The sequence below is a fragment of the Oncorhynchus masou genome, chromosome 18, assembly GCF_036934945.1.
Source record: "Oncorhynchus masou masou isolate Uvic2021 chromosome 18, UVic_Omas_1.1, whole genome shotgun sequence".
Classification (NCBI taxonomy): domain Eukaryota; kingdom Metazoa; phylum Chordata; class Actinopteri; order Salmoniformes; family Salmonidae; genus Oncorhynchus; species Oncorhynchus masou.
In genome coordinates this window covers 70,027,653-70,042,324 of record NC_088229.1, presented here as the reverse complement: position 1 = coordinate 70,042,324, position 14,672 = coordinate 70,027,653, and the positions used below count along the sequence as shown (strand labels likewise).

General features: G+C 46.8%; 1 protein-coding gene across 1 annotated transcript in view; it reads left to right on the top strand.

Moving 5' to 3' along the window:
- Positions 1-1,162: 1,162 nt before the first annotated feature.
- The window catches only part of LOC135505208 (integrin beta-4-like), a 54,882-nt gene continuing 41,372 nt past the window's right edge, over positions 1,163-14,672 (top strand). Inside the window, exon 1 of the mRNA XM_064924373.1 lies at positions 1,163-1,181. The gene's annotated coding sequence lies outside the window, so the exon portion shown is untranslated. The remainder of the gene's footprint in view (positions 1,182-14,672) is intronic.

Sequence of the window (14,672 nt, the reverse complement as noted above, 5' to 3'; positions counted from 1 at the left end):
GACTGCAGCCACTGGTCTGAATCTGTCTAGAAGAATTCCTGTCTCCTCTCGCTCTCACTCACTCAATAGATCTCACTCAATTCAATTTAAGGTGGCTTTGTTGTCATGGGAAACACATGTTTACATTGCCAAAGCAAGTGAAATGGATAAACCAAAATGAAATCAACTATAAAAAGTGAACTCATTCTCCTTTCCTCTCCACCCTTCTCTCTCTCTCTGGCCACTCGGTGTCCAGGTGCATGTTGTGATTTACATCCATCTTCCCCGTCTTGTATCCCTCTTATCTCTCCATCTGCGTTCCATGCAGCAGAAACGATAAAACACCGCCTCATTCCGCAGTGAAGCACAGCGGGCCGAGGTCATAGTTCAGAAGAGTCGTTCACTAGAGTACGTACCGTTTCAGTTAAAGTTGCGCTAAGGCACAGATCTAGGATCAGCCTACCCTCCACAGATCCCCATTAGATGTGAGTACATTTTTTTTATTTTTTTTATTTTACCTTTATTTAACCAGGCAAGTCAGTTAAGAACAAATTCTTATTTTCAATGACGGCCTGGGAACAGTGGGTTAACTGCCTGTTCAGGGGCAGAACGACAGATTTGTACCTTGTCAGCTCAGGGGTTTGAACTTGCAACCTTCCGGTTACTAGTCCAACGCTCTAACCACTAGGCTACACTGCAGCCCCTTGTTAACCGTATCCTTTATCCGTGGATTGAAGTTGTCACAAGTGGCTGGTTTGTCTTTTGATGAGTGAAGAGGGCTTAAGTTTTTTGTTTTGTTTTGTAAAGATCAAAAGCCTATGTGGTGGTAACCCATCCATACCTTTCACCTATCAGTGGGGATTAAGGAAAGGAAGCCATGAAAGAGAATGAGGACACGTCCAAGGTTCCCTGTCATGGCATTTTCAGACAAATCTCCAGACATTGTAATTGAACAAACATTTTATTTAATGTGAATACAGACTGGGAGTTCTTGTGTTTTTCAGCTTGTTCGACGCGATGGGGCCCAACACCCAGAATGTCGGCTCAGAACATCGAAGACGTCTGTCTGTCAGCTGTGGTTCAGAGCCACCGACATGCTCTCCTGGATATCATCCCATCCCACCACCGCTGACCCAGCTCCCTGAGATACTCCACCACTCTAAAACCAGATGAGTGGAGAACTAGAAACAATATGAGGTTCAGTATGTAATACATCGTTATTCTGCAAAATCGGGTTTCAACTACTTTTCTCTCTCTGTCCCCCTCTCCCATGTCAGTACTGTTGTGTGTGTGTGTGGGGGGGGTCTCTTTCTCTCTAAGTTCCCCTCTCTCTCCCTGTGTTGTTTGGTTAAGTTCTGTTTTCATGGCAGTGTGCTGAGATACATGCCTGCCGGCTGCATTTCATCTGTAGCTTCAGCATAGCAGCCCTACCCAGTACACACTCGCACAAACTATTTTGGCTGATCTGGGCCTGTCCTTGGAATCGTGTGTGTGTGTGTGTGTGTGTGTGTGTTTCTGCGCCCAGGTGAGTCAGAGACACACCCAGTGTACAGCTATGAAAGTACTGAACAGGCATAAACCTTTTCGTCAACACAACAGACCCTCCATCTGGTACACTGACACAGGGTCGTCTCCATGTACTCGGTGAATAAGAAGTTGTCTAAAACATTATCCTTGGTGAAAGTTTGATATCCTTTTTTTTTTTTTAAAGCTAGATAGCCTGAATTAATTGTAGGTTAGTTTACTGAAGTCTAACATATTTGGACAAAATGTTCTGAAACACCAAGCACTTATGTAGCCTAGGCTATGTCTTCATGAATTGGTATCCCACTCCCCTGAGAAACAGGCCATATGTCTCATTGGCTGTGTTTGTACCCGTGTTATAGAAAAAAAGAGCTGCACAAAGACCATACAGAACGGTCTCTTTTATCATGGAAATCCGAGTTTGGCACTGGACACTGTGTTGAACAAAGCGCGCGAGTTGAATTTGGGAAGAATCGGTTGGGGAGAATGTCCAAAAAGCTCAAAACATTTTGTATGCACTGACATTTTGCCTGGATTTAGTGAAATATCTTAGGCTAAATGTCGCTGAAGCCTGTCAACGTCACGAGTATCCGGGAGGCTACCACCTACCGTCGGCAACGAACTACTTACCTTGCGTTGACCTAATCCAGGAAGAACAAAACCCTGTCCTCAAACATTCACACCTAAAAGGTGCAAAGTTATGGACAAAGACACAACACATCCACATCAAATTAAATAGTTTTCGCGATCAATTAACATGGAAAACAACCATTTATTTGTGCAGTATTAACTTACCATCCTTACAAACCACTTAATGTAAATGTATATTGCTGTGTTGTACATAGGCTGGTCATATAGGTTTGTACCTGTAGACTTTCTCTCACCATGGAGATCAACAATGACCAATACAGGTAATTGAGTACATTGAGACATCAAAAGGTGATGTGACTCAGTTGGTAGAGCACGGTGCTTGCAATGCTTGGAACGCAGTTCTTCTGTTGAAGGAGGAGCGGACCAAAATGCAGCGTGGTGGTTACTCATATTTATTGTTGAAAAATGACTAGACATGAAAATAGTGAAATGTACAAAAAAAAACAACAGACGGAAACGTGAAAAAACTATACAGCCTATCTTGTGACTACAAACACAGAGACAGGAACAATCACCCATGAAACACTCAAAGAATATGGCTGCCTAAATATGGTTCCCAATCAGAGACAACGATAATCACCTGACTCTGATTGAGAACCGCCTCAGGCAGCCATAGACTATGCTATACACCCCACAAAAACCCCAAGACGAAACACACCCCAATAAACCCATGTCACACCCTGGCCTGACCCAATAAAAGAAAATAAACATAATACACTTTGACCAGGGCGTGACAATGCTAGGGTTTTGAGTTCGATTCCCACTGGGGACCAGTCTGAAAATGTCTCCACTCACTACTAAGTTGCCATGGAACAGAGTGTCTACTAAAAAGGAAATGAATGAATAGACCATTTTATTTTTCACCTAGACAATAAGTTGCCTTGGCAAAGTATTTAAAGAAACTGGAAAACATATCAAGCAAGTATGTGTATGTGACAAATACATTTGATTTATTTCTATATTCCACAACTATTTTCAGCGTTGGAAAAAACCATTGCAGCACCTTCCCGCGGTTATGCATCGCCCCAGTCATTGGTCAGTCGAAATGGTTGCCATTGGGAGTGCCAGCCACAGCGGTCATTTCAACAGGGGCGGCAGGGTAGCCTAGTGGTTAGAGTGTAGAGGCGGCAGGGTAGCCTAGTGGTTAGAGTGTAGAGGCGGCAGGGTGGCCTAGTGGTTAGAGTGTAGAGGCGGCAGGGTAGCCTAGTGGTTAGAGTGTAGAGGCGGCAGGGTAGCCTAGTGGTTAGAGTGTAGAGGCGGCAGGGTAGCCTAGTGGTTAGAGTGTAGAGGCGGCAGGGTAGCCTAGTGGTTAGAGTGTAGAGGCGGCAGGGTGGCCTAGTGGTTAGAGTGTAGAGGCGGCAGGTAGCCTAGTGGTTAGAGTGTAGAGGCGGCAGGGTAGCCTAGTGGTTAGAGTGTAGAGGCGGCAGGGTAGCCTAGTGGTTAGAGTGTAGAGGCGGCAGGGTAGCCTAGTGGTTAGAGTGTAGAGGCGGCAGGGTAGCCTAGTGGTTAGAGTGTAGAGGCGGCAGGGTAGCCTAGTGGTTAGAGTGTAGAGGCGGCAGTGTACCCTAGTGGCTAGAGTGTAGAGGCGACAGGGTTGCTTAGTGGTTAGAGCGTTGGACTAGTAACCGGAAGGTTGCGAGTTCAAACCCCCGAGCTGACAAGGTACAAATCTGTCATTCTGCCCCTGAACAGGCAGTTAACCCACTGTTCCTAGGCCGTCATTGAAAATAAGAATTTGTTCTTAACTGACTTGCCTGGTTAAATAAAGGTAAAAAAAACAACAACAAAAAAACAACCTGGACTGTCAGAACACGGGGTGTCACATAGTGTTTAGAACCAGCTCCAAAGCACATGTGTGTTGGTTAGGAATCTCTCTGAGAACTGAGATACAATTAGTGTATATATTAAAACGTGTTGCTTTATGATGTTTGTTTGGCATTCAACGTCGCATGCTTTTATAGAGTTGTTTAAAACTCTTTAGAGGTTACAGGTCGTTGGGTTAGGTTGCCTGGCTGACTGTAACTATACCAACATTCCTATATCAAATTCTTTGTTCAGTCAGATTGGCTTGAATGGCAAGCCATGTGGCCCTGTACAACAGGCCTCTAGTAGGTCTCCTCTGTTTCTATACAACAGGCCTCTTGTAGGTCTCCTCTGTTTCTATACAACAGGCCTCTAGTAGGTCTCCTCTGTTTCTATACAACAGGCCTCTAGTAGGTCTCCTCTGTTTCTATACAACAGGCCTCTCGTAGGTCTCCTCTGTTTCTATACAACAGGCCTCTAGTAGGTCTCCTCTGTTTCTATACAACAGGCCTCTCGTAGGTCTCCTCTGTTTCTATACAACAGGCCTCTCGTAGGTCTCCTCTGTTTCTATACAACAGGCCTCTCGTAGGTCTCCTCTGTTTCTATACAACAGGCCTCTAGTAGGTCTCCTCTGTTTCTATACAACAGGCCTCTCGTAGGTCTCCTCTGTTTCTATACAACAGGCCTCTAGTAGGTCTCCTCTGTTTCTATACAACAGGCCTCTCGTAGGTCTGCTACGTTTCTATACAACAGGCCTCTAGTAGGTCTCCTCTGTTTCTATACAACAGGCCTCTAGTAGGTCTCCTCTGTTTCTATACAACAGGCCTCTCGTAGGTCTCCTCTGTTTCTATACAACAGGCCTCTCGTAGGTCTGCTACGTTTCTATACAACAGGCCTCTAGTTGGTCTGCTCTGTTTCTATACAACAGGCCTCTCGTAGGTCTCCTCTGTTTCTGAACAGGCCTCTAGTAGGTCTCCTCTGTTTCTCTACAACAAGGCCTCTAGTAGGTCTCCTCTGTTTCTATACAACAGGCCTCTAGTAGGTCTCCTCTGTTTCTATACAACAGGCCTCTAGTAGGTCTCCTCTGTTTCTATACAACAGGCCTCTCGTAGGTCTCCTCTGTTTCTATACAACAGGCCTCTAGTAGGTCTCCTCTGTTTCTATACAACAGGCCTCTAGTAGGTCTCCTCTGTTTCTATACAACAGGCCTCTCGTAGGTCTCCTCTGTTTCTATACAACAGGCCTCTAGTAGGTCTCCTCTGTTTCTATACAACAGGCCTCTAGTAGGTCTCCTCTGTTTCTATACAACAGGCCTCTCGTAGGTCTCCTCTGTTTCTATACAACAGGCCTCTAGTAGGTCTGCTACGTTTCTATACAACAGGCCTCTAGTAGGTCTCCTCTGTTTCTATACAACAGGCCTCTAGTAGGTCTCCTCTGTTTCTATACAACAGGCCTCTCGTAGGTCTCCTCTGTTTCTATACAACAGGCCTCTCGTAGGTCTGCTACGTTTCTATACAACAGGCCTCTAGTTGGTCTGCTCTGTTTCTATACAACAGGCCTCTCGTAGGTCTCCTCTGTTTCTGAACAGGCCTCTAGTAGGTCTCCTCTGTTTCTATACAACAAGGCCTCTAGTAGGTCTCCTCTGTTTCTATACAACAGGCCTCTCGTAGGTCTGCTACGTTTCTATACAACAGGCCTCTAGTTGGTCTGCTCTGTTTCTATACAACAGGCCTCTCGTAGGTCTCCTCTGTTTCTGAACAGGCCTCTAGTAGGTCTCCTCTGTTTCTATACAACAAGGCCTCTAGTAGGTCTCCTCTGTTTCTATACAACAGGCCTCTAGTAGGTCTCCTCTGTTTCTATACAACAGGCCTCTAGTAGGTCTCCTCTGTTTCTATACAACAGGCCTCTTGTAGGTCTGCTCTGTTTCTATACAACAGGCCTCTAGTAGGTCTCCTCTGTTTCTATACAACAGGCCTCTCGTAGGTCTCCTCTGTTTCTATACAACAGGCCTCTCATAGGTCTGCTCTGTTTCTATACAACAGGCCTCTAGTAGGTGTCCTCTGTTTCTATACAACAGGCCTCTAGTAGGTCTCCTCTGTTTCTATACAACAGGCCTCTAGTAGGTCTCCTCTGTTTCTATACAACAGGCCTCTCGTAGGTCTGCTACGTTTCTATACAACAGGCCTCTAGTAGGTCTGCTACGTTTCTATACAACAGGCCTCTAGTAGGTCTCCTCTGTTTCTATACAACAGGCCTCTCGTAGGTCTCCTCTGTTTCTATACAACAGGCCTCTCGTAGGTCTCCTCTGTTTCTATACAACAGGCCTCTCGTAGGTCTGCTACGTTTCTGTGCTGGTGCATTGTGATAGTCGTTCTAATCTTCATGTCAAGATGGTTCGTACAACACCTGAAAGTAGTCGGTGTACTGGATTGTAGTAAACCTTTTTGTGTGAATGTTTTACCGGTAATGTTCAAGGTTAAGTACACCCGCCTCTCATACTGTTGTCGACAGTAGAACCTTTTGCGGCAAAACAAAAGTTGGATGCAAGCAACACCCTAGAACTCCCTGCCTCTCCCTCAATCAAGAACCAAGGCAAAGTGATGTTTGGATTGGCAACATAGGCAAAAAAAACAGGGAAGGGAGGGAGGGGGAGGGTGTTTTGCAACATGTCTATTCCTCTGGAGATAATTTAACCATTGTCAGTCCCAAATGTGGTTTATATCGGTAGGATTGTGTTCTGTTTAAATTATGCCCTTTCCAAACAGTCAGTTGGGGAGGAGAAGCGTTTTTTTATCACATCTGAGTCATCGTATGCCAGTCACAAGTCTGGATACAGTACGAGCAGGAACAGGAGTTTTGAGGTACTGTTGAGCTCCTGTTCTCTCTGTTTGCTGAATAAGCCTGTTTGACGTGTGTTCAGTCCTCTGTGGACCAGAGAGTCTCGGTCTCCTGAGTCTTAAGACCCCATAGATATGCTGCCTTAGTCTTGACCTAGGGTCTTCTGGGCTGTTTGTGGACACTGGACAGTGGGTTTCTCCAGTAAGAGCAGATCTAGCCACAGGAGTTGTGTAACCTGTAACAGCTGGTCTGGTTGGGGCAGAGGTCATATCCCCTCCAAGGTGAACAGGAACAGATGCAGAGTTCATGTATGTAGCTCTTTTCAATAGAGCTGTTGGTAATACAATACATTGTGGTCATATGTACATATACTGTATTCCACAGTGTCATATGTACTGTATTCCACAGTGTCATATTTACATATACTGTATTCCACAGTGTGGGAAAGTGCATGCAACTCTTCTTTAATACACACAAACCCTTGTCGGGTGTAAAACGCACACCCTGGTCAGAAAGGGTTAACCCCAGAGAGAGATTAAACCCCAGAGAGAGGGTTGACCCCAGAGAGAGGGTTAACCCCAGAGAGAGATTTAACCCCAGAGAGAGGGTTGACCCCAGAGAGAGGGGGTTGGGGTTAACCCCAGAGAGAGGTTTAACCCCAGAGAGAGATTTAACCCCAGAGAGAGGGTTGACCCCAGAGAGAGGGTTGACCCCAGAGAGAGGGTTGACCCCAGAGAGAGGTTTAACCCCAGAGAGAGATTTAACCCCAGAGAGAGGGTTGACCCCAGAGAGAGGGTTGACCCCAGAGAGAGGGTTGACCCCAGAGAGAGGGTTGACCCCAGAGAGAGGGTTGACCCCAGAGAGAGGGTTGACCCCAGAGAGAGGGTTGACCCCAGAGAGAGGGGGTTGGGGTTAACCCCAGAGAGAGGTATAACCCCAGAGAGAGATTTAACCCCAGAGAGAGGGTTGACCCCAGAGAGAGGGTTGACCCCAGAGAGAGGGTTGACCCCAGAGAGAGGGGGTTGGGGTTAACCCCAGAGAGAGGATTAACCCCAGAGAGAGGTTTAACCCCAGAGAGAGGTTTAACCCCAGAGAGAGGGGGTTGGGGTTGACCCCAGAGAGAGGTTTAACCCCAGAGAGAGGTTTAACCCCAGAGAGAGGTTTAACCCCAGAGAGAGGGGGTTGGGGTTAACCCCAGAGAGAGGTTTAACCCCAGAGAGAGATTTAACCCCAGAGAGAGGGTTGACCCCAGAGAGAGGGTTGACCCCAGAGAGAGGGTTGACCTCAGAGAGAGATTTAACCCCAGAGAGAGGTTTAACCCCAGAGAGAGGGTTGACCCCAGAGAGAGGGTTGACCCCAGAGAGAGGGTTGACCCCAGAGAGAGGGTTGACCCCAGAGAGAGGGGGTTGGGGTTAACCCCAGAGAGAGGTTTAACCCCAGAGAGAGGTTTAACCCCAGAGAGAGGATTACATTTACATTACATTTAAGTCATTTAGCAGACGCTCTTATCCAGAGCGACTTACAAATTGGTGAATTCACCTTCTGACATCCAGTGGAACAGCCACTTTACAATAGTGCATCTAAATCATTAAGGGGGGGGTGAGAAGGATTACTTATCCTATCCTAGGTATTCCTTGAAGAGGTGGGGTTTCAGGTGTCTCCGGAAGGTGGTGATTGACTCCGCTGTCCTGGCGTCGTGAGGGAGTTTGTTCCACCATTGGGGGGCCAGAGCAGCGAACAGTTTTGACTGGGCTGAGCGGGAACTGTACTTCCTCAGTGGTAGGGAGGCGAGCAGGCCAGAGGTGGATGAACGCAGTGCCCTTGCTTGGGTGTAGGGCCTGATCAGAGCCTGGAGGTACTGCGGTGCCGTTCCCCTCACAGCTCCGTAGGCAAGCACCATGGTCTTGTAGCGGATGCGAGCTTCAACTAGAAGCCAGTGGAGAGAGCGGAGGAGCGGGGTGACGTGAGAGAACTTGGGAAGGTTGAACACCAGACGGGCTGTGGCGTTCTGGATGAGTTGTAGGGGTTTAATGGCACAGGCAGGGAGCCCAGCCAACAGCGAGTTGCAGTAATCCAGACGGGAGATGACAAGTGCCTGGATTAGGACCTGCGCCGCTTCCTGTGTGAGGCAGGGTCGTACTCTGCGGATGTTGTAGAGCATGAACCTACAGGAACGGGCCACCGCCATGATGTTGGTTGAGAACGACAGGGTGTTGTCCAGGATCACGCCAAGGTTCTTAGCGCTCTGGGAGGAGGACACAATGGAGTTGTCAACCGTGATGGCGAGATCATGGAACGGGCAGTCCTTCCCCGGGAGGAAGGTTTGAGAGAGAGAGAGAGGTTTAACCCCAAAGAGAGGTTTAACCCCAGAGAGAGCTTTACCCCCAACAGTGTTATAACTCCAATCCTCTAGTACCCCCAACAGTGTTATAACTCCAGTCCTCTAGTACCCCAACAGTGTTATAACTCCAGTCCTCTAGTACCCCCAACAGTGTTATAACTCCAGTCCTCTAGTACCCCAACAGTGTTATAACTCCAGTCCTCTAGTACCCCCAACAGTGTTATAACTCCAGTCCTCTAGTACCCCCAACAGTGTTATAACTCCAGTCCTCTAGTACCCCAACAGTGTTATAACTCCAGTCCTCTAGTACCCCAACAGTGTTATAACTCCAGTCCTCTAGTACCCCAACAGTGTTATAACTCCAGTCCTCATGTACCCCCAACAGTGTTATAACTCCAGTCCTCTAGTACCCCCAACAGTGTTTATAACTCCAGTCCTCTAGTACCCCCAACAGTGTTATAACTCCAGTCCTCTAGTACCCCAACAGTGTTTATAACTCCAGTCCTCTAGTACCCCTAACAGTGTTTATAACTCCAGTCCTCTAGTACCCCCGACAGTGTTATAACTCCAGTCCTCTAGTACCCCAACAGTGTTTATAACTCCAGTCCTCTAGTACCCCTAACAGTGTTTATAACTCCAGTCCTCTAGTACCCCAACAGTGTTATAACTCCAGTCCTCTAGTACCCCCGACAGTGTTATAACTCCAGTCCTCTAGTACCCCCGACAGTGTTATAACTCCAGTCCTCTAGTACCCCCGACATTTTTATAACTCCAGTCCTCTAGTACCCCTAACAGTGTTTATAACTCCAGTCCTCTAGTACCCCCAACAGTGTTATAACTCCAGTCCTCTAGTACCCCCAACAGTGTTATAACTCCAGTCCTCTAGTACCCCAACAGTGTTTATAACTCCAGTCCTCTAGTACCCCCAACAGTGTTATAACTCCAGTCCTCTAGTACCCCCAACAGTGTTGTAACTCCAGTCCTCTAGTACCCCCAACAGTGTTATAACTCCAGTCCTCTAGTACCCCCAACAGTGTTATAACTCCAGTCCTCTAGTACCCCCAACAGTGTTTATAACTCCAGTCCTCTAGTACCCCCAACAGTGTTATAACTCCAGTTCTCTAGTACCCCAACAGTGTTATAACTCCAGTCCTCTAGTACCCCAACAGTGTTATAACTCCAGTCCTCTAGTACCCCCAACAGTGTTATAACTCCAGTCCTCTAGTACCCCCGACAGTGTTATAACTCCAGTCCTCTAGTACCCCCGACATTTTTATAACTCCAGTCCTCTAGTACCCCTAACAGTGTTTATAACTCCAGTCCTCTAGTACCCCCAACAGTGTTATAACTCCAGTCCTCTAGTACCCCCAACAGTGTTATAACTCCAGTCCTCTAGTACCCCAACAGTGTTTATAACTCCAGTCCTCTAGTACCCCCAACAGTGTTATAACTCCAGTCCTCTAGTACCCCCAACAGTGTTGTAACTCCAGTCCTCTAGTACCCCCAACAGTGTTATAACTCCAGTCCTCTAGTACCCCCAACAGTGTTATAACTCCAGTCCTCTAGTACCCCCAACAGTGTTTATAACTCCAGTCCTCTAGTACCCCCAACAGTGTTATAACTCCAGTTCTCTAGTACCCCAACAGTGTTATAACTCCAGTCCTCTAGTACCCCAACAGTGTTATAACTCCAGTCCTCTAGTACCCCCAACAGTGTTATAACTCCAGTCCTCTAGTACCCCCAACAGTGTTATAACTCCAGTCCTCTAGTACCCCCAACAGTGTTATAACTCCAGTCCTCTAGTACCCCCAACAGTGTTTATAACTCCAGTCCTCTAGTACCCCAACAGTGTTTATAACTCCAGTCCTCTAGTACCCCCAACAGTGTTATAACTCCAGTCCTCTAGTACCCCCAACAGTGTTATAACTCCAGTCCTCTAGTACCCCTAACAGTGTTTATAGCTCCAGTCCTCTAGTACCCCTAACAGTGTTATAACTCCAGTCCTCTAGTACCCCCAACAGTGTTATAACTCCAGTCCTCTAGTACCCCCAACAGTGTTTATAACTCCAGTCCTCTAGTACCCCCAACAGTGTTATAACTCCAGTCCTCTAGTACCCCCAACAGTGTTATAACTCCAGTCCTCTAGTACCCCCAACAGTGTTATAACTCCAGTCCTCTAGTACCCCTAACAGTGTTTATAACTCCAGTCCTCTAGTACCCCCAACAGTGTTATAACTCCAGTCCTCTAGTACCCCCAACAGTGTTATAACTCCATTCCTCTAGTACCCCCAACAGTGTTATAACTCCAGTCCTCTAGTACCCCCAACAGTGTTATAACTCCAGTCCTCTAGTACCCCCAACAGTGTTATAACTCCAGTCCTCTAGTACCCCCAACAGTGTTTATAACTCCAGTCCTCTAGTACCCCCAACAGTGTTTATAACTCCAGTCCTCTAGTACCCCCAACAGTGTTTATAACTCCAGTCCTCTAGTACCCCCAACAGTGTTATAACTCCAGTCCTCTAGTACCCCAACAGTGTTTATAACTCCAGTCCTCTAGTACCCCAACAGTGTTATAACTCCAGTCCTCTAGTACCCCCAACAGTGTTTATAACTCCAGTCCTCTAGTACCCCCAACAGTGTTATAACTCCAGGCCTCTAGTACCCCCAACAGTGTTTATAACTCCAGTCCTCTAGTACCCCAACAGTGTTTATAACTCCAGTCCTCTAGTACCCCCAACAGTGTTATAACTCCAGTCCTCTAGTACCCCAACAGTGTTATAACTCCAGTCCTCTAGTACCCCTAACAGTGTTATAACTCCAGTCCTCTAGTACCCCTAACAGTGTTTATAACTCCAGTCCTCTAGTACCCCTAACAGTGTTATAACTCCAGTCCTCTAGTACCCCCAACAGTGTTATAACTCCAGTCCTCTAGTACCCCTAACAGTGTTATAACTCCAGTCCTCTAGTACCCCTAACAGTGTTTATAACTCCAGTCCTCTAGTACCCCCAACAGTGTTATAACTCCAGTCCTCTAGTACCCCAACAGCGTTTATAACTCCAGTCCTCTAGTACCCCCAACAGTGTTATAACTCCAGTCCTCTAGTACCCCCAACAGTGTTATAACTCCAGTCCTCTAGTACCCCCAACAGTGTTATAACTCCGGTCCTCTAGTACCCCCAACAGTGTTATAACTCCAGTCCTCTAGTACCCCTAACAGTGTTTATAACTCCAGTCCTCTAGTACCCCCAACAGTGTTATAACTCCAGTCCTCTAGTACCCCTAACAGTGTTTATAACTCCAGTCCTCTAGTACCCCTAACAGTGTTATAACTCCAGTCCTCTAGTACCCCCAACAGTGTTATAACTCCAGTCCTCTAGTACCCCTAACAGTGTTATAACTCCAGTCCTCTAGTACCCCTAACAGTGTTTATAACTCCAGTCCTCTAGTACCCCCAACAGTGTTATAACTCCAGTCCTCTAGTACCCCCAACAGTGTTATAACTCCAGTCCTCTAGTACCCCCAACAGTGTTATAACTCCAGTCCTCTAGTACCCCCAACAGTGTTATAACTCCAGTCCTCTAGTACCCCAACAGTGTTATAACTCCAGTCCTCTAGTACCCCAACAGTGTTTATAACTCCAGTCCTCTAGTACCCCCAACAGTGTTATAACTCCAGTCCTCTAGTACCCCAACACTGTTATAACTCCAGTCCTCTAGTACCCCTAACAGTGTTTATAACTCCAGTCCTCTAGTACCCCTAACAGTGTTATAACTCCAGTCCTCTAGTACCCCTAACAGTGTTTATAACTCCAGTCCTCTAGTACCCCTAACAGTGTTATAACTCCAGTCCTCTAGTACCCCCAACAGTGTTATAACTCCAGTCCTCTAGTACCCCTAACAGTGTTATAACTCCAGTCCTCTAGTACCCCCAACAGTGTTATAACTCCAGGCCTCTAGTACCCCCAACAGTGTTTATAACTCCAGTCCTCTAGTACCCCAACAGTGTGTATAACTCCAGTCCTCTAGTACCCCCAACAGTGTTATAACTCCAGTCCTCTAGTACCCCAACAGTGTTATAACTCCAGTCCTCTAGTACCCCTAACAGTGTTTATAACTCCAGTCCTCTAGTACCCCTAACAGTGTTATAACTCCAGTCCTCTAGTACCCCTAACAGTGTTTATAACTCCAGTCCTCTAGTACCCCTAACAGTGTTATAACTCCAGTCCTCTAGTACCCCCAACAGTGTTATAACTCCAGTCCTCTAGTACCCCTAACAGTGTTATAACTCCAGTCCTCTAGTACCCCTAACAGTGTTTATAACTCCAGTCCTCTAGTACCCCCAACAGTGTTATAACTCCAGTCCTCTAGTACCCCAACAGCGTTTATAACTCCAGTCCTCTAGTACCCCCAACAGTGTTATAACTCCAGTCCTCTAGTACCCCCAACAGTGTTATAACTCCAGTCCTCTAGTACCCCCAACAGTGTTATAACTCCGGTCCTCTAGTACCCCCAACAGTGTTATAACTCCGGTCCTCTAGTACCCCCAACAGTGTTATAACTCCGGTCCTCTAGTACCCCTAACAGTGTTTATAACTCCAGTCCTCTAGTACCCCCAACAGTGTTATAACTCCAGTCCTCTAGTACCCCTAACAGTGTTTATAACTCCAGTCCTCTAGTACCCCTAACAGTGTTATAACTCCAGTCCTCTAGTACCCCCAACAGTGTTATAACTCCAGTCCTCTAGTACCCCTAACAGTGTTTATAACTCCAGTCCTCTAGTACCCCCAACAGTGTTATAACTCCAGTCCTCTAGTACCCCAACAGCGTTTATAACTCCAGTCCTCTAGTACCCCCAACAGTGTTATAACTCCAGTCCTCTAGTACCCCCAACAGTGTTATAACTCCAGTCCTCTAGTACCCCCAACAGTGTTATAACTCCAGTCCTCTAGTACCCCCAACAGTGTTATAACTCCAGTCCTCTAGTACCCCTAACAGTGTTTATAACTCCAGTCCTCTAGTACCCCCAACAGTGTTATAACTCCAGTCCTCTAGTACCCCCAACAGTGTTATAACTCCAGTCCTCTAGTACCCCCAACAGTGTTATAACTCCAGTCCTCTAGTACCCCGACAGTGTTATAACTCCAGTCCTCTAGTACCCCCGACAGTGTTATAACTCCAGTCCTCTAGTACCCCCGACAGTGTTATAACTCCAGTCCTCTAGTACCCCCAACATTTTTATAACTCCAGTCCTCTAGTACCCCTAACAGTGTTTATAACTCCAGTCCACTAGTACCCCCAACAGTGTTATAACTCCAGTCCTCTAGTACCCCCAACAGTGTTATAACTCCAGTCCTCTAGTACCCCAACAGTGTTTATAACTCCAGTCCTCTAGTACCCCCAACAGTGTTATAACTCCAGTCCTCTAGTACCCCCAACAGTGTTGTAACTCCAGTCCTCTAGTACCCCCAACAGTGTTATAACTCCAGTCCTCTAGTACCCCCAACAGTGTTATAACTCCAGTCTTCTAGTACCCCCA